The 19,645-nt window shown below is 44.1% G+C and overlaps 1 protein-coding gene across 1 annotated transcript in view; it reads left to right on the forward strand.

The window, feature by feature from the left end:
• The window catches only part of pam (peptidylglycine alpha-amidating monooxygenase), a 135,632-nt gene that overhangs the window by 16,238 nt on the left and 99,749 nt on the right, over positions 1 to 19,645 (forward strand). The gene's annotated exons all lie outside the window — the stretch shown is intronic.

Below are 19,645 nucleotides of genomic sequence, written 5' to 3' on the forward strand. Positions count from 1 at the left end.
GAGAGAGAGAGAGAGAGAGAGAGAGAGAGAGAGAGAGAGAGAGAGAGAGAGAGAGAGAGAGAGAGAGAGAGAGAGAGAGAGAGAGAGAGAGAGAGAGAGAGAGAGAGAGAGAGAGAGAGAGAGAGAGAGAGAGAGAGAGAGAGAGAGAGAGAGAGAGAGAGAGAGAGAGAGAGAGAGAGAGAGAGAGAGAGAGAGAGAGAGCGACTGCTTCAGACGCTCACTAATAAACTTGCCTGTTACCATAGCAACTGCTGTCACCTCGACAACAGAGATCCTGGGAGCGCCTACGTGTGGGTGGGTGTGTGTGTGTGAGGTAGGTGGGTGCTGCGGGTCGCTCGTCGGGAGGGGTTGTTTATCTTTCCTCCCCTCAGAATGGACTCTTCAGGAAATGTGATGAGGAACATCAAGACAACATTAGACAACGCTACCGCAACATTCGAGTGAACACGGCTCAGCATGGCATCTACAGGGTTCCTGTGTCTGGGAGGGTCAGATAAGGAAATACTCCTCTAGAGTCACACAGTAAAAATACACAAAGAAATGAGGACATTTTCCAATCAAACCAGTTTTTTTTTAAAGAGGACCGTGAGTTGACTATGACTATCAAATTCCAAACGACTGTCACATTTGCCGTTCGTATGGACACTTCTCTTCTGTAATGGAGACTGGGCTTTAATTCCTTTCATCTATTCAGTTATCCTGTTTTTCATTTAAAAAAATGTATCTCTTCTTCGCATACCCCGGGGGGTGATTTTGAAATTCTTCCCCCCTCCGAAAGCACATTTGGCATTCCGCGAGTGTAAAGCGGTTGAGATATATTCTGAAACTGCCTGTGAAGCTGCTTCTGAAATCAAAAGGAAGCTCTGGAGGATCAGTGGGGGGCATGAAAATAGGCCATACAGGGGGTGCGTCCCAAATGACACCCTAGTCACTACCTAGTGCACTACTTCTGATCAAACGTAGTACACTATAAAGAGGCTGGGTGCCATTTGGGATGAACACCATATGTCTACCCAATCAGAATACTTGCTTGCCCACTGCTAGCGTATCCACACAATTCCACATTGAGCTAAAAAGCCTCTCCGAAAAGGAAAGCTCCGTTTTTAACCCACTCTTGTCACCTAGCCGTAGTTACACCGGCTCTCCTCTGCAGCACACTCGGGAGCTACGGGGGGGACAACATCAATAAGTACACACTGCTACACCGTTCAAAATGTGAGCTCTCTTTAAGAGGAAGAATAGGGTGAAAATAAGTAAGGCTAGTCATTATTGTGTCAAAAATAGAGACAATATGCTTTTAATGGTGTTTCCCGGAACGCACAAAGGCATGAAATGGAATCTGGGAGCCATGAGGCTCTTAACGGAAACGTCTGCTACTGCTGCTGCTTGCTTCTAATCTTTGAGTGGGGTGTATTCATTTGGAACAAATGGCGGGAATATCTTCTAGACACTAGCTATTAGGAGAAACAATGTTACTGGCCTATAACCATAACTGCCGGTCTCCACATAAAGTCAGGTGCACACTAATACTTTCTGTGTAGATGGATGGTGTTCTAGGATCTGATAATATGATAGTTCTGTTGTGGTGTAGATGGATGGTGTTCTAGGATCTGATAGGATGATAGTTCTGTTGTGGTGTAGATGGATGGTGTTCTAGGATCTGATAGGATGATAGTTCTGTTGTGGTGTAGATGGATGGTGTTCTAGGAACTGATAGGATGATAGTTCTGTTGTGGTGTAGATGGATGGTGTTCTAGGATCTGATAATATGATAGTTCTGTTGTGGTGTAGATGGATGGTGTTCTAGGATCTGATAGGATGATAGTTCTGTTGTGGTGTAGATGGATCTGATAGGATGATAGTTATGTTGTGGTGTAGATGGATGGTGTTCTAGGATCTGATAATATGATAGTTCTGTTGTTGTCACGTTCGTTGAATGACGGGTCAGACCAAGGTGCAGCGTGATATGCGTACATGTTTATTAACGTAATAAACAACACGACAAAACAACAAAGGAAACGAAACGTGAAGTCCAAGGTACAACACACAACATACCTTACAAGGAACAAGATCCCACAACTAGACAGTGCCAATAGGCTGCTTAAGTATGGTCCCCAATCAGAGACAACGAGCGACAGCTGCCTCTGATTGGGAACCACACCGGCCAACATAGAACTAGACATACTAGATCCTAAACATAGACAAAGCACAACAAGGAATATACACACCCTGACTCAACATATAAGCGTCCCCTGAGTCAGGGCGTGACAGTTCTGGTGTAGATGGATGGTGTTCTAGGATCTGATAGGATGATAGTTCTGTTGTGGTGTAGATGGATGGTGTTCTAGGATCTGATAGGATGATAGTTAGGTTGTGGTGTAGATGGATGGTGTTCTAGGATCTGATAATATGATAGTTCTGTTGTGGTGTAGATGGATGGTGTTCTAGGATCTGATAGGATGATAGTTCTGTTGTGGTGTAGATGGATGGTGTTCTAGGATCTGATAGGATGATAGTTCTGTTGTGGTGTAGATGGATGGTGTTCTAGGATCTGATAATATGACAGTTCTGTTGTGGTGTAGATGGATGGTGTTCTAGGATCTGATAGGATGATAGTTCTGTTGTGGTGTAGATGGATCTGATAGGATGATAGTTCTGTTGTGGTGTAGATGGATGGTGTTCTAGGATCTGATAATATGATAGTTCTGTTGTGGTGTAGATGGATGGTGTTCTAGGATCTGATAATATGATAGTTCTGTTGTGGTGTAGATGGATGGTGTTCTAGGATCTGATAGGATGATAGTTCTGTTGTGGTGTAGATGGATCTGATAGGATGATAGTTCTGTTGTGGTGTAGATGGATGGTGTTCTAGGATCTGATAATATGATAGTTCTGTTGTGGTGTAGATGGATGGTGTTCTAGGATCTGATAGGATGATAGTTCTGTTGTTGTGTAGATGAATGGTGTTCTAGGATCTGATAGGATGATAGTTCTGTTGTGGTGTAGATGGATGGTGTTCTAGGATCTGATAGGATGATAGTTCTGTTGTGGTGTAGATGGATGGTGTTCTAGGATCTGATAGGATGATAGTTCTGTTGTGGTGTAGATGGATGGTGTTCTAGGATCTGATAGGATGATAGTTCTGTTGTGGTGTAGATGGATGGTGTTCTAGGATCTGATAGGATGATAGTTCTGTTGTGGTGTAGATGGATGGTGTTCTAGGAACTGATAGGATGATAGTTCTGTTGTGGTGTAGATGGATGGTGTTCTAGGATCTGATAGGATGATAGTTCTGTTGTGGTGTAGATGGATGGTGTTCTAGGAACTGATAGGATGATAGTTCTGTTGTGGTGTAGATGGATGTTGTTCTAGGATCTGATAGGATGATAGTTCTGTTGTGGTGTAGATGGATGTTGTTCTAGGATCTGATAATATGATAGTTCTGTTGTGGTGTAGATGGATGGTGTTCTAGGATCTGATAGGATGATAGTTCTGTTGTGGTGTAGATGGATGGTGTTCTAGGATCTGATAATATGATAGTTCTGTTGTGGTGTAGATGGATGGTGTTCTAGGAACTGATAGGATGATAGTTCTGTTGTGGTGTAGATGGATGGTGTTCTAGGATCTGATAATATGATAGTTCTGTTGTGGTGTAGATGGATGGTGTTCTAGGATCTGATAGGATGATAGTTCTGTTGTGGTGTAGATGGATGGTGTTCTAGGATCTGATAATATGACAGTTCTGTTGTGGTGTAGATGGATGGTGTTCTAGGATATGATTTTGGGTAAAACATTTTAACTCCAAGCACAGATCCAGTGTGACGCATGGAAATGAATCATGCAAACAGTTTTTTGTTATTGTGACACGGCATCAGTGAGATTCGACCGTATCATCTTCTGTTCTCTATCCGTGGAATTAGTCCACTGTGCCACCAGGATGGAGCTAGCATGCCATGTTTTTACGCATACAAAGCTGTTCATTTTAGTCTATTCAAACAGACCCCATTTCAAAGGAAACAAGCAGGGGTGGCCAGATAGTGGGCGCGGCCAACACACCTAACAGGATAGAGGGTTTTGTAGATGCTGAGAACAGAATGTATATGTTTTTAAATAACGTTCTTAGAACGTTTTCTGAAAGTTACTAAAGTCACACCATTTTTTTTAGAAAGTTCCCAGAATGTAGTAAAAGTATGACATTAAATAGAACCACATGGGAACTTGTGTGGAATGTTCTGTGGAAGTACTGAAATTCCCACAGAAGAATGTTTCTTAAAGTTCTCTGAACAATTTGAGAACATGTCTTTAAATCGAACCATGAGGAAACCTGTAGGAAATGTTATGCTGAAGTACTGAAATTCCCACAGAAGAACGTTGTTTCTTAACTTTCTCTGAACTATTTGAGAACATTCCCAATGTCAAACCGTTTGGATAATCTTCTTTAAGCATGACCAACATTTTAATTAAATGTAACCATGTTTGAACTTTTAGGAAAAGTTTTGTTAAAGTAATGAAATACCAAGAAAGTTTTTTTTGTCAAGTTCCTTAAATGTGCTGAGAATTGTTCAGAGCCAAGCAACTATCCTGCACCATGTCCAGAAAGTTGTGGGAAGGTTGCATGCAAAATAACCATAGGACAACCACGCTCTCACCACGCTCTCACCACGCTCTCACCACGCTCTCACCATGCTCTCACCACGCTCTCACCACGCTCTCACCACGCCCTCACCACGCCCTCACCACGCTCTCACCACGCTCTCACCACGCTCTCACCACGCTCTCAAGAAACACATGGTTCTCAGAACGGTATGTGCTAGCTGGGCCAGTCTTTAACATTTGATGTTTTATTTATTCTCGACCTTTTAGATTTTTTTATTCCTCTGAAAAAAAAAACAGCAACTGCAAAACTCTGCACTTGCCTGCACAACCATAGCAAAGACTCAATATGTCTGTCCCTGTGTGTGAATGTGTGTGTGTGTTTAAACGTGTGTGTGTGTGTGTGTGTGTGTGTGTGTATGAGAGTGTGTGTGTGTGTGTGTGTGTGTGTGTGTGTGTGTATGAGAGTGTGTGTGTGGCTCATCAATACTGTACCCACTGAGAGTTCATCCAAGTCTGGATCTAGTTCAGACCAGAGACCGGAGGGGCTGTATTTACCCAGTGCTGCTGTTTGGTTCTCTCAGGGACTGTGGGAGTGTCAAGGGGACCTGTGAGGACGAAGCCTCCATCATCTACGCCTGGGCCCGAAATGCCCCACCCACCAAGCTACCCACAGGTACACAGTCTCTCTTTCTTTTTCCCTTCAATCTCTCTCTCTCTCTCTCTTTCTCTCTGCGTTTCATCTTTCTCTCTCTCCCTCCATATTTCTCTCTTCTCCTTCATCTCTCTCACTTTCTCTCAGACTCTACCCCAGTGCTCTCTGGAGAGTAGAGATCAGACTCTACCCCAGTGCTCTCTGGAGAGTAGAGATCAGACTCTACCCCAGTGCTCTCTGGAGAATAGAGATCAGACTCTACCCCAGTGCTCTCTGGAGAGTAGAGATCAGACTCTACCCCAGTGCTCTCTGGAGAGTAGAGCTCAGACTCTACCTCAGTGCTCTCTGGAGAGTAGAGATCAGACTCTACCTCAGTGCTCTCTGGAGAGAGTAGATCCATGATTGGTAATCCTGTGGCTTTAGCCTGCGTTATTGTAATTGCTCTCCAATGAGTTCTCTCCTTATCAATGCATCTCAGCCTTGCAGCCCTCACAGAGACCTTAATTGGTAGTGCCTGTCTGATTTTTCATCTTCTCTCCCAGATGTTGGTTTTAAAGTTGGAGGGAAATCCAGGATCACTTACTTTGTGCTGCAAATCCACTATGGGGATGTCCACGCTTTTAGAGGTGAGTGGTGATGAGACTTCAGTAGGGTTGAAAGATTCCTGGTAACTTTCCCAAAATTCCCAGGTTTTCTAGAAATCCCGGTTGGAATATTCCTGGAATCATTAAGGAAAAAGCAGGAATGACAGTGGTCACCAACCCTGTCCCTGGAGCTAAATGGTATACAGGTGTCTGATCCAGTCCAGCATTAACACACCCGATTCAGCGAATCAATTCATCTGTTTTAGGGCCGGGTTGGAGCAAAAGCCTGTAACGCCCCTGTAGCCCTGCAGAACCAGATTGGGTGACCACTGTATTAAAACAAGTGATGAATTCACCTGGAGTGTAATATTGTGCCTGCTTTTGTATTCAAATACAGTACCTGGTCATTATTGTACAGTTCATTACTCTCATAATGAATACATGTTTATCACCAAGCGTTTCCAGTTTTGTTTTTATTCAGGCTTTCACTACCAGGTTAATTTAATTAGGTACTCAGTTATTGTTCCCCCACAGCATTAAGTGTTATTGTTCTCTTCCCCCACAGTGAGCTCCCAAAAGACTCAACAGTAAACCTTTGTGTAGTTCCACATTCGCTGCGATAGCTTCGCCCTCAGTGGCAGCTGACAGACAGTTCTTTCACCAAGTGGCCATTGATTGTACATTGAGGGAGGCTGCTTCCCAAACGCCACCCTATTCCCTATTTAGTGCACTACTTTTGACCAGGGCCCAATAGGGGAGTGTATTGTCATTAGAATACTACACTGGAGTGGATGTCTCTTTTCCCCCATAGAAGTCAGGACAGGCACACAATAGTTGACCTAACAAAAAAGGGTATTTTCTTAGGGAAATGACTGGGCTGCCTGAAGTTACCGGGCTGCCTGATATTACCGGGCTGCCTGATATTACCGGGCTGCCTGATTTTACCGTGCTGCCTGATTTTACCGTGCTGCCTGATATTACCGGGCTGCCTGACGTTACCGGGCTGCCTGACAATACCGTGCTGCCTGATATTACCGGGCTGCCTGGAGGCAGCATGCAAATGTTGCATGTCAATGACCCGAATCACAAACAATAGGTGGTTTGGTGGAATTTACCCAGAAAACAAAGAGACGCTAAACCTCGTAATGGTGTAGTTAATTACCGTAAAACTTCAACTAAACGCTGAGTCTCAAATAGCCGCCTATCCCTTTTAGTAGCCAGCCAACGGCACACATTTCAGCAAATAAACGGCTGTTTCAAATAAATGCCGGGTTTAAATGAATTTTTTAGGAGGTTACCATGAATTACCATGAATTGTTAACGAGGTTTAATGTTTGATTTGTTACATTTAAATAATTCATTAACGACTCGGGCACATTATGACAATCATCAATTTTTATTGCCAGTAAGAAACTGCTATCCATTGGCTGCTAACAGCTGAGAACTGCTAGCTAACTGGAAAGCACAATAACAGTCAACACCTCGGGAGCGCAGGGCCCTAGAACTGTACGAACCAGTCAACACCTCGGGAGCGCAGGGCCCTAGGACTGTACGAACCAGTCAACACCTCGGGAGTGCAGGGCCCTAGAACTGTACGAACCAGTCAACACCTCGGGAGCGCAGGGCCCTAGAACTGTACAAACCAGTCAACACCTCGGGAGCGCAGGGCCCTAGGACTGTACGAACCAGTCAACACCTCGGGAGCGCAGGGCCCTAGAACTGTACGAACCAGTCAACACCTCGGGAGCGCAGGGCCCTAGAACTGTACGAACCAGTCAACACCTCGGGAGCGCAGGGCCCTAGAACTGTACGAACAGCTGTGTATACACAGTCAAAGAGGATCATCATTATTCAGCCAAGAAATGGAGGCATACCAAGACAAAAGATGTGTGACACAGTGTGTAAATGATATCACATTAGTGCAGGAAATGAAGAAATTGATTAAAATGCTGGACGTGAATGCTGGAATTAAACAATGAACTATGCAAATGAGTGCTCTCTGGAGAGTAGAGATCAGATATGTGTGTGTGTGTGTGTGTGTGTGTGTGTGTGTGTGTGTGTGTGTGTGTGTGTGTGTGTGTGTGTGTGTGTGTGTGTGTGTGTGTGTGCGTGTGTGCGTGTGTGCGTGTGTGCGTGTGTGCGTGTGTGCGTGTGTGCGTGTGTGTGCGCGTGTGCGCGTGTGCGCGTGCGTGCGTGTGTGCGTGCGTGCGTGCGTGCGTGCGTGCGTGCGTGTGTGCGCCCACATCTATTACAATGCAGCCCAGCTTCTCAGTATTATTGTATGTTAATAGGCAGCTCCAGAGAGAACCCTATGGTATTGCTGTGTAGCCACAGGGCAGGAGGCCTGGTGCTACAGCTACCCGCGGCGGCGCTAGCTTACCTCAATGGGCTTGCCCGGTGTTTTCCCCCGTGTAGCCATGGCTAGCCTATTGGGTGGGGGAGGGGGGTGGGGGGGGGACTCAATCTGTGTCCCAAATGGCAACCTATTCGCTAAGTGGTGCGCTACTTTTCGACCAGAGCCCTTGGGCCCTGGTCAAAAGTAGAGCGCTGTATAGAGAATAGGTTGTCATAACTGTGCTGTAATTGAATAATGTATTATGGTGCTTTTACAGTCGTAATGGGAACACCTGCGGGTAGAGAGAGAATCGACTGGGCTCCGTAGAAACTGCATTCTGTCTAATTCGTTCATTTGTTGTCGTTGTCGGCTAATTACACGTTTTGTTTCAGACCACCATAGAGATTGCTCAGGACTTACCTTACGAATGACTTCCAAACCGTAAGTGTTATATTATAACAATTGAGCTGTAATACATTTCTATATTTCCAGAAAATACTGTGTAATCATTTACTGTAATTTATAGCCATCATATATGCCTGCAGCTTCTCAGGCTAGTTGGATTGGGTTGGGACAGACACAAACTGCCCGGTTGGATTGGGTTGGGACAGACACATACTACCCGGTTGGATTGGGTTGGGACAGACACAAACTACCCAGTTGGATTGGGTTGGGACAGACACAAACTACCTGGTTGGATTGGGTTGGGACAGACACAAACTACCTGGTTGGATTGGGTTGGGACAGACACATACTACCCGGTTGGATTGGGTTGGGACAGACACAAACTACCCAGTTGGATTGGGTTGGGACAGACACAAACTACCCGGTTGGATTGGGTTGGGACAGACACAAACTACCCGGTTGGATTGGGTTGGGACAGACACAAACTACCCGGTTGGATTGGGTTGGGACAGACACAAACTACCTGGTTGGATTGGGTTGGGACAGACACAAACTACCCGGTTGGATTGGGTTGGGACAGACACAAACTACCCGGTTGGATTGGGTTGGAACAGACACAAACTACCCAGTTTTGGGTGATTCATTCAGTTGAGTGGAGAGAACGTTGTGTAATTGTATTGGACTGCGTCCCAAATGGCACCCTATTCCCTTTATAGTGCACTACTTTTTAACATGGCTGATAAAGCTCTTGTCAAATATAGTGCACTACTTAGGGAATAGGGCACCATTTGGGACATACCCCATGGTATGACCCATTTACCTGCAATACTTATCAACTGTGGGCAGCATCACAAGTGTGATGTGAGTGGAACGATGTCCCAACCCAGCACTTTGTATTGGCCCCCCTTATGTGAACTAAAACGGCGGATGAAAACGCTGCAACTACAGTAGGTATTGTACTTCAAACTATGTGTAAGCAAGTTTCTTAGGATTCAAACCTTCTCAAACAGCCTAATTCGGCCTCCCGAGTGGCACAGTGGTCTAAGGCACTGCATCGCAGTGCTAGCTGTGCCACTAGAGATCCTGGTTCGAGTCCAGGCTCTGTCTGGACCGGCTGCGACCGGGAGACTCCATGGGGCGGCGCACAATTGGCCCAGCGTAGTTTAGGGTAAGGGAGGGTTTGGCCGGCAGGGATGTTCTTGTCCCAAAGTGACTCCTGTGGCGGGCCGGGCGCAGTGCACGCTGACTCGGTCGCCAGGTGGGTGGGGGGTGTATGTGTGTGTGTGTGTGTATATATATATATATATATATATATATCTCTGTATGTACAGTGAGGGGAAAAAAGTATTTGATCCCCTGCTGATTTTGTACGTTTGCCCACTGACAAAGAAATGATCAGTCTATAATTTTAATGGTAGGTTTATTTGAACAGTGAGAGACAGAATAACAACAAAAAAATCCAGAAAAACGCAAAAATGTTATAAATTGATTTGCATTTTAATGAGGGAAATAAGTATTTGACCCCTCTGCAAAACATGACTTAGTACTTGGTGGCAAAACCCTTGTTGGCAATCACAGTTGGCCACCAGGTTTGCACACATCTCAGGAGGGATTTTGTCCCACTCCTCTTTGCAGATCTACTTCAAGTCCCATCCACGACCCATTTTCAATGCCCTGGCTGAGGGAAGGAGGTTCTCACCCAAGATTTGACGGTACATGGCCCCGTCCATCATCCCTTTGATGCGGTGAAGTTGTAAATAATAATATAATAATATGCCATTTAGCAGACGCTTTTATCCAAAGCGACTTACAGTCATGCGTGCATACATTTTTGTGTATGGGTGGTCCCGGGGATCGAACCCACTACCTTGGCGTTACAAGCGCCGTGCTCTACCAGCTGAGCTACAGAGGACCACAAGTTGTCCTGTCCCCTTAGCAGAAAAACACCCCCAAAGCATAATGTTTCCACCTCCATGTTTGACGGTGGGGATGGTGTTCTTGGGGTCATAGGCAGCATTCCTCCTCCTCCAAACACGGCGAGTTGAGTTGATGCCAAAGAGCTTGATTTTGGTCTCATCTGACCACAACACTTTCACCCAGTTCTCCTCTGAATCATTCAGATGTTCATTTGCAAACATCAGATGGGCATGAATATGTGCTTTCTTGAGCAGGGGGACCTTGTGGGCGCTGCAGGATTTCAGTCCTTCACGGCATAGTGTGTTACCAATTGTTTTCTTGGTGACTATGGTCCCAGCTGCCTTGAGATCATTGACAAGATCCTCCCGTGTTGTTCTGGGCTGATTCCTCACCGTTCTCATGATCATTGCAACTCCACGAGGTGAGATCTTGCATGGAGCCCCAGGCCGAGGGAGATTGACAGTTATTTTGTGTTTCTTCCATTTGCGAATAATCGCACCAACTGTTGTCACCTTCTCACCAAGCTGCTTGGCGATGGTCTTGTAGCCCATTCCAGCCTTGTGTAGGTCTACAATCTTGTCCCTGACATCCTTGGAGAGCTCTTTGGTCTTGGCCATGGTGGAGAGTTTGGAATCTGATTGATTGATTGATTGCTTCTGTGGACAGGTGTCTTTTTATACAGGTAACAAGCTGAGATTAGGAGCACTCCCTTTAAGAGTGTGCTCCTAATCTCAGCTCGTTACCTGTATAAAAGACACCTGGGAGCCAGAAATCTTTCTGATTGAGAGGGGGTCAAATACTTGCAAATCAATTTATAACATTTTTGACATGCGTTTTTCTCGATTTCTTTGTTGTTATTCTGTCTCTCACTGTTCAAATAAACCTACCATTAAAATGATAGACTGATCATTTCTTTGTCAGTGGGCAAACGTACAAAATCAGCAGGGGATCAAATACTTTTTTCCCTCACTGTATGTGTCTCTCTCTCTCTCTTTCTCTCTCTTTCTCTCTCTCTCTCTCTCTCTCTCTCTCTCTCTGTATGCATGTATGAATGTATGTATGTATGTTTGGGGTCACTTAGAATTCTCCTTGTTTTCGAAAGAAAACTATTTTTTTGTCCATTAAAATAACATCAAATTGAAAAGAAATACAGTGTAGACATTGTTAATGTTGTAAATGACTATTGTAGCTGTCATATGGTCAGATGAAACCAAAATAGAACTTTTTGGTAAAAACTCAACTCGTCGTGTTTGGAGGACAAAGAATGCTGAGTTGCATCCAAAGAACACCATACCTACTGTGAAGCATGGGGGTGGAAACATCATGCTTTGGGGCTGTTTTTCTGCAAAGGGACCAGGACGACTGATCCGTGTAAAGGAAAGAATGAATGGGGCCATGTATCGTGAGATTTTGAGTGAAAACCTCCTTCCATCAGCAAGGGCATTGAAGATGAAACGTGGCTGGGTCTTTCAGCATGACAATGATCCCAAACACACCGCCCGGGCAACGAAGGAGTGGCTTCGTAAGAAGCATTTCAAGGTCCTGGAGTGGCCTAGCCAGTCTCCAGATCTCAACCCCATAGAAAATCTTTGGAGGGAGTTGAAAGTCTGTGTTGCCCAGCGACAGCCCCAAAACATCACTGCTCTAGAGGAGATCTGCATGGAGGAATGGGCCAAAATACCAGCAACAGTGTGTGAAAACCTTGTGAAGACTTACAGAAAACGTTTGACCTGTGTCATTGCCAACAAAGGGTATATAACAAAGCATTGAGAAACTTTTGTTATTGACCAAATACTTATTTTCCACCATAATTTGCAAATAAATTCATTAAAAATCCTACAATGTGATTTTCTGGATTTTTTTCCCTCATTTTGTCTGTCATAGTTGACGTTACCTATGATGAAAATTACAGGCCTCTCTCATCTTTTTAAGTGGGAGAACTTGCACAATTGGTGGCTGACTAAATACTTTTTTTCCCCACTGTATCTACATAGGCGTACAGAGGCCCATTATCAGCAACCATCAGTCCTGTGTTCCAATGACACCTTGTGTTTGCTAATCCAATATTTATCATTTTAAAAGGCTAATTGATCATTAGAAAACCCTTTTGCAATTATGTTAGCACAGCTGAAAACTGTTGTGCTGATTAAAGAAGCAATAAAACTGACCTTCTTCAGACTAGTTGAGTATCTGAATCATCAGAAATTGTGGGTTCGATTACAGGCTCAAAATGGCCAGCAACAAATAACTTTCTTCTGAAACTCGTCAGTCTATCCTTGTTCTGAGAAATGAAGGCTATTCCATGTGAGAAATTGCCAAGAAACTGAAGATCTCATTCAACGTTGTGTACTACTCCCTTCACAGAACAGCCCAAACTGTCTCTAACCAGAATAGAAAGAGGAGTGGGAGGCCCGGTGCACAACTGAGCAAGAGCACAAATACATTAGTGTGTCTAGTTTGAGAAACAGACGCCTCACAGGTCCTCAACTGGCAGCTTCATTAAATAGTACCCACAAAACACCAGTCTCAACATCAACAGTGAAGAGGTGACTCCGGGATGCTGACCTTCTAGGCAGAGTTGCAAAGAAAAAACCATATCTCAGACTGGCCAATAAAAAGAAAAGATTAAGATGGGCAAAAGAACACAGACACTGGACCTTTTCTTTGCAACTCTGCCTAGAAGGTCACATCCCGGAGTCCACAGGTGCATGTTCAATAATTGTTTATGGTTCATTGAACAAGCATGGGAAACAGTGTTTAAACCCTTTACAATGAAGATCTGTGAAGTTATTTGGATTTTTACGAATTATCTTTGAAAGACAGGGTCCTGAAAAAGGGACGTTTCTTTTTTTTGCTGAGTTTATATAAATAATGTATATAAATCATTTGGCTGTATGTATTTTTAGATATAGGCCTATTGTAAATGTGTACTGTTGTTGCGTCGCCATTTTTATTGCAAAAATAAATACAAGTACAAACATAACTATTGGCCTATTGTAAATGTACAACACTACCTGTTGTTATGTTTGGCGCCTACTGACCCAATTTTTTTTATTTTGATTCTTTTTTTTCAATGACATGTTTTGCTAAAATAAAGGTTTAAGGAAATACAGACATGCACCACATTACTAAAAGACAAAACAGCTCAATCAAGCCTAATAATCTTGTAAATGTAAAAGCAAAGCTTGCATTCATTTAATAAAAAAAACAAACATTAAAAGGTAGTAGAATGGGATAATGTCTTACTGTGGTGTATGAAGAATCCAATACTTTACCTTGTATGTGGTACAAATCCCATTGTGGAAGCACCTCTTCTAAGAGTATGAATTAGGCTGTTTGAGAAGGTTTGAATCCTAAGCAACCTGCCTACACATTGTTTGAAGTACAATACCAAATAGCTACTGTAGTAGGTCAAAACTGTGTGCTGGAAAACCTTGGTAGAGCATGGGTGGAGTCGGCATTGTGGTGTTCATGTGAATTTTCTTTCTTTTTCGGCTTCAGACCAATGCCTACTTCTCACTTAAGTCGTAGTTTTTTTGTTTTTAATTTATAAATAGTTTGTGTGACCTGTGCTGTCAGAGAGAAATTACATTATTGAAACAGGTCATTAACCTAAGTTAAATTGTACCGTTCCTCTGAGTGATGGAAAAGGAGGGGGCTGATGGATAATGGTGCCGGCTTTGCTCCGCTTTGTGCTTTATCTCCATACTCCAGTTTCACACCACTGCCATACTGCTGGATGGGCACATTTTGAATCTGTAGCAGTCTGTCTCCATTCTGGCTCAAACTAGAGGGAGTAATGTCTATCTTTGGTGTCTTGGGTATAACAAAGCATAGCAAGCTGCTGCCATTCTGGCTCATAAGCTAGGTTCCCATCCAATTGGCGATAGATTTTCATGCAAATATTTTAAGATCTGCATAAAAGCAATATGCACATTTTCAGACCAGAGATGTGTTTCCATCAAATGTACTTGTTGCGGATAAAAGGCTGTGCGTGATGACGTTGTGCACATAAAAATAACTTTTGCGTTTAAATTCCCATGTACCGAAAAAAAAAAAAAAAAAAAAGTTAAATGGGTTTCTATTGCATTTTCAACTCTACTGATGTTATGTTCCACTACAAATGTTGCGTCATATAGCGAATGTGTCCACTTTTGTCTTGGCACGTGATCTCTAGCCAACAGCTCGCAGATACTGTTCCTCTGATATGTGGTCCTCTGTAGCTCAATTGGTAGAGCATGGCGCTTGTAAAGCCAGGGTAGTGGGTTCCATCCCTGGGACCACCCATACGTAAACATGTACGCGCACATGACTGTAAATCGCTTTGGATAAAAGCGTCTGCTAAATGGCATATTATATTATTATATATTATATTATATTATTATATTATATTATTATATACAGTGTGGGTATAGCATACATTATGAGATAATTATGGATAAGAGGGAGATCCTTTTTATTTGTCAAACGACAGCCGAGCATCGATCATCACGTCACCAGAAAAATACCCTTTATAATTATTAGAAAGGAGCATCAAGCTCATCACCGTGCACTTTCACCACCCTGTGAAGTTTATAACATATTTAATCTGTAGCCTGATAAACTGCATGCTTTCCCGAGTCTCAGTGGGAGGACCACACAACATATCATCGCGTGACTCAAAGTTTACTTCGATATGATGGTTATTATATCAATATTTGCGCATAAAGACATTTCCACTACCATTTCTCGCATAATTAATTTTACAGACACAAAAAGATCCCACCGCGTATTTTGTTTTGTTGACATTTGGAAAGTTGACAGAAAAATGTGCTGTTTCCATCAGGCCTGTCGTGACATTTATTATCCAACATGTACTTTACTCACATAAAAAGGTTTAATGCACCTGTTTAATGTCAGTGTAAAACTGACTTCAGATCAGTTTCCACTAACATGATACTATCCACCCAGTAGCTCAGTTGGTAGAGCATGGCGTTTGCAACGCCAGGGTTGTGGGTTCGATTCCCACGGGGGGCCAGTATAAAAAAATAATTTAAAAAAATAATAATAATGTATGCACTAACTGTAAGTCGCTCTGGATAAGAGCGTCTGCTAAATGACGTAAATGTAAATGTTAAATGTCAGCGTAAAACTGACTTCTGATCAGTGTCCACTAACATACTATCCACCCTGTAAAGAGTCATTGTAAAACATCTCACCACCCACTGACTCCAGATCAGTGTGTGACTCAGCCCCTGTGTCTATCCTCTTTCCACAGACAGCCCTTCATTGCTGGCATGTATCTGATGATGTCTGTGACCACCGTCATCCCTCCAGGAAAGAAAGGTATGTTGTGTGTGTGTCTGGTTGCATGTTTGCATATCTGTCTGTGTCTCTGTGTATCTGTCTCTGTCTCTGTGTATCTGTCTCTGTATCTCTGTCTCTGTGTATCTGTCTCTCTGTCTCTGTGTATCTGTCTCTGTGTCTCTGTGTCTCTGTGTGTCTGTGTCTCTGTCTCTGTGTCTCTGTGTCTCTGTGTATCTGTCTCTGTGTATCTGTCTCTGTGTCTCTGTGTCTCTGTGTATCTGTCTCTGTGTATCTGTCTCTGTGTCTCTGTCTCTCTGTCTCTGTGTCTCTGTGTCTCTGTGTCTCTGTCTCTGTGTCTCTGTCTCTGTGTATCTATCTCTGTGTCTCTGTCTCTGTGTCTCTGTCTCTGTGTATCTGTCTCTGTGTCTCTGTGTCTCTGTGTCTCTGTCTCTGTGTCTCTGTGTCTCTGTGTCTCTGTCTCTGTGTCTCTGTCTCTGTGTCTCTGTCTGTGTCTCTGTGTCTCTGTGTATCTGTCTCTGTGTCTCTGTGTCTCTGTCTCTGTGTCTCTGTCTCTGTCTCTGTGTATCTGTCTCTGTGTATCTGTCTCTGTGTATCTGTCTCTGTGTCTCTGTGTATCTGTCTCTGTGTCTCTGTCTCTGTGTCTCTGTGTCTCTGTCTCTGTGTCTGTGTCTCTGTCTCTGTGTCTCTGTCTCTGTGTCTCTGTGTATCTGTCTCTGTGTATCTGTCTCTGTGTCTCTGTGTCTCTGTGTATCTGTCTCTGTGTATCTGTGTCTCTGTATCTCTGTGTATCTGTCTCTGTGTCTCTGTGTATCTGTCTCTGAATCTCTGTGTATCTGTGTCTCTGTGTATCTATCTCTGTGTATCTGTCTCTGTGTCTCTGTGTATCTGTCTCTGAGTCTCTGTGTATCTGTGTCTCTGTGTATCTATCTCTGTGTATCTGTCTCTGAGTCTCTGTGTATCTGTCTCTGTGTCTCTGTGTATCTGTCTCTGAATCTCTGTGTATCTGTCTCTGTGTCTCTGTGTCTCTGTGTCTCTGTATCTGTGTATCTGTCTCTGTGTGTCTGTCTCTGTGTGTCTGTCTCTGTGTCTCTGTCTGTGTCTGTGTGTGTTCAAGGAGGCACCCCACTCACTGTGTGCAGCCCAATGCTTTTCCAATCCCTCTCCCCATTACGTTGTCAGGACATACAGTGGCTCCATTACATTTCTGCTATTGACTTCTTCAACCGATAAACATTTATTTTGTAATTACAAGTCAGCGGGACATGGGAATGAGGGAATGTATCACTTTGAGATAGCTAGCCTCCCCCCATCCGGGTCCTTTGCTAGCCTTTCCCCCCGTCCGGGTCCTTTGCTAGCCTTTCCCCCCGTCCGGGTCCTTTGCTAGCCTCCCCCCGTCCGGGTCCTTTGCTAGCCTTTCCCCCCGTCCGGGTCCTTTGCTAGCCTCCCCCCGTCCGGGTCCTTTGCTAGCCTTTCCCCCCGTCCGGGTCCTTTTCCAAATGTATTTGTGTCCAGGAGGTGGTAACTGTGGCTCGTAAAGCTTGGGAGCAATTTTGAACCTTAAACATTTTTTTGCTATCACATTTATCCTCAAGACATCAGCAGCAGTTAAGGAAAAATAGGTGGTGCACGATGATGTGTTTTCCCTTTTCAAATCAAATGTTATTTGCCACATGCGCCGAATACAACAGGTGTAGACATTACAGTGAAATTCTTACTTACAAGCCCTTAACCAACAATGCATTTTTTTTATTTATAAAAAAGTAAAATAAAAAATAGTGTTAAGTAAAAAAATACAAGCAAATAACTAAAGAGCAGCAATAAATTAACAGTAGGGAGGCTATATACAGAGGGGTACCGTTACAGAGTCAATGTGCGGGGGCACAGGCTAGTCGAGGTAATTGAGGTAATATGTACATGTGGGTAGAGTTAAAGTGACTATGCATAAATAATAAACAGAGTAGCAGCATCGTAAAAAGATGGGGTGGGGGTGGGGGGGGCAGTGCAAATAGTCCGGGTAGCCATGATTAGCTGTTCAGGAGTCTTATGGCTTGGGGGTAGAAGCTGTTGAGATGCCTTTTGGACCTAGACTTGGCGCTACGGTACCGCTTGCCGTGCAGTAGCTGAGAGAATGACTATGACTAGGGTGACTGGAGTCTTTGACAATTTTGAGGGTCTTCCTCTGACACCGCCTGGTATAGATGTCCTGGATGGCAGGAAGCTTAGCCCCAGTGATGTACTGGGCCGTACGCACTACCCTCTGTAGTGCCTTGCGGTCGGAGGCCGAGCAGTTGCCATACCAGGCGGTGATGCAACCAGTCAGGATGCTCTCGATGGTGCAGCTGTAGAACTTCCTGTCTTGCTCTTTTGTAAATGGACGTTAAATGGATGTTTCGCTAACGTTTCTCATAGCTAAGCTGCCCTTGAAATACACTACATGACCAAAAGTATTTTGACACCTGCTCGTCGGACATCTCATTCCAAAATCATGGGTATTAATATGGAGTTGGTCCCCCCTTTGCTGCTATAACAGCCTCCACTCTTCTGGGAAGGCTTTCAACTAGATGTTGGAACATTGCTGCAGGGACTTGCTTCCATTCAGCCACAAGAGCATTAGTGAGGTCTGGCACTGATGTTGGGCGATTAGGCCTGGCTCACAGTCGGCGTTCCAATTCATCCCAAAGGTGTTCGATGGGGTTCAGGTCAGGGCTCTGTGCAGGCCAGTCAAGTTCTTCCACACCGATCTCACTTTTTGCACGGGGGCATTGTCATGCTGAAACAGGAAAGGGCCTTCCCCAAACTGTTGCCACAAAGTTGGAAGCACATAATCGTCTAGAATGTCATTGTATGCTGTAGCGTTAAGATTTCCCTTCTCAGACCATTATTCCTCCTCCACCAAACTTTACAGTTGGCACTATGCATTCGGGCAGGTAGCTTTCTCCTTGCATTCGCCAAACCCAAATTTGTCCGTTGGACTGCCAGATGGTGAAGCGTGATTCATCACTCCAGAGAACGCGTTTCCACTGCTCCAGAGTCCAATGGCGGCGAACTTTACACCACTCCAGCCGACACTTGGCATTTTGCGGCTGAGCCTTTTGTTGCTCCTAGACGTTTCCACTGCACAATAACAGCACTTACGGTTGACCATGGCAGCTCTAGCAGGGCAGAAATTTGATGAACTGACTTGTTGGAAAGGTGGCATCCTATGACGGTGCCACGTTGAAAGTCACTGAGCTCTTCAGGAAGGCCATTCTACTGCCAATGTTTGTCTATGGAGATTGCATGGCGGTGCGCTCGATTTTATACACCTGACCGCAACGGGTGTGGCTGGAATAGCCGAATCCACTCATTTGAAGGGGTGTCCACATACTTTTGGCCATGTATATTTTCAGTGTGCTAATGCAGTAGTTGAACAGAGCATTTCAGATTAATTAGTACGTTTTTGATTTCTTCCACAGTTACAAACGCAGACGTGGCTTGCACGTATAACTCATATCCCATATACCCGTTTGCCTTCAGGACCCACACACACAAGCTTGGTAAGCAGCGCATTACGTACATTTCTTATTTCATGAGAAATTTGATGAAATTATTTAGAAAATGGTCATGCAAATGCAAGAATTGCTGCAGCAAAATCAGGCATTTTTGCCCGCATATATCGCAAAAAACACAGATTCTATGACACATACAGTAAAGTACCAATTTTGTTTAGGTAATTTATTTTCTACTGAAGTCATCTGAATTGATTTCTAATTGGTTTTGGCGTCTCCTATCCCAGGACAAGTTGTCAGTGGTTACAGGATTCGAGACGGGAAGTGGACTCTGATTGGACGACAGACTCCTCAGTTACCA

This window comes from Coregonus lavaretus, assembly GCF_964263955.1.
Source record: "Coregonus lavaretus genome assembly, chromosome: 4".
Taxonomy (NCBI): domain Eukaryota; kingdom Metazoa; phylum Chordata; class Actinopteri; order Salmoniformes; family Salmonidae; genus Coregonus; species Coregonus lavaretus.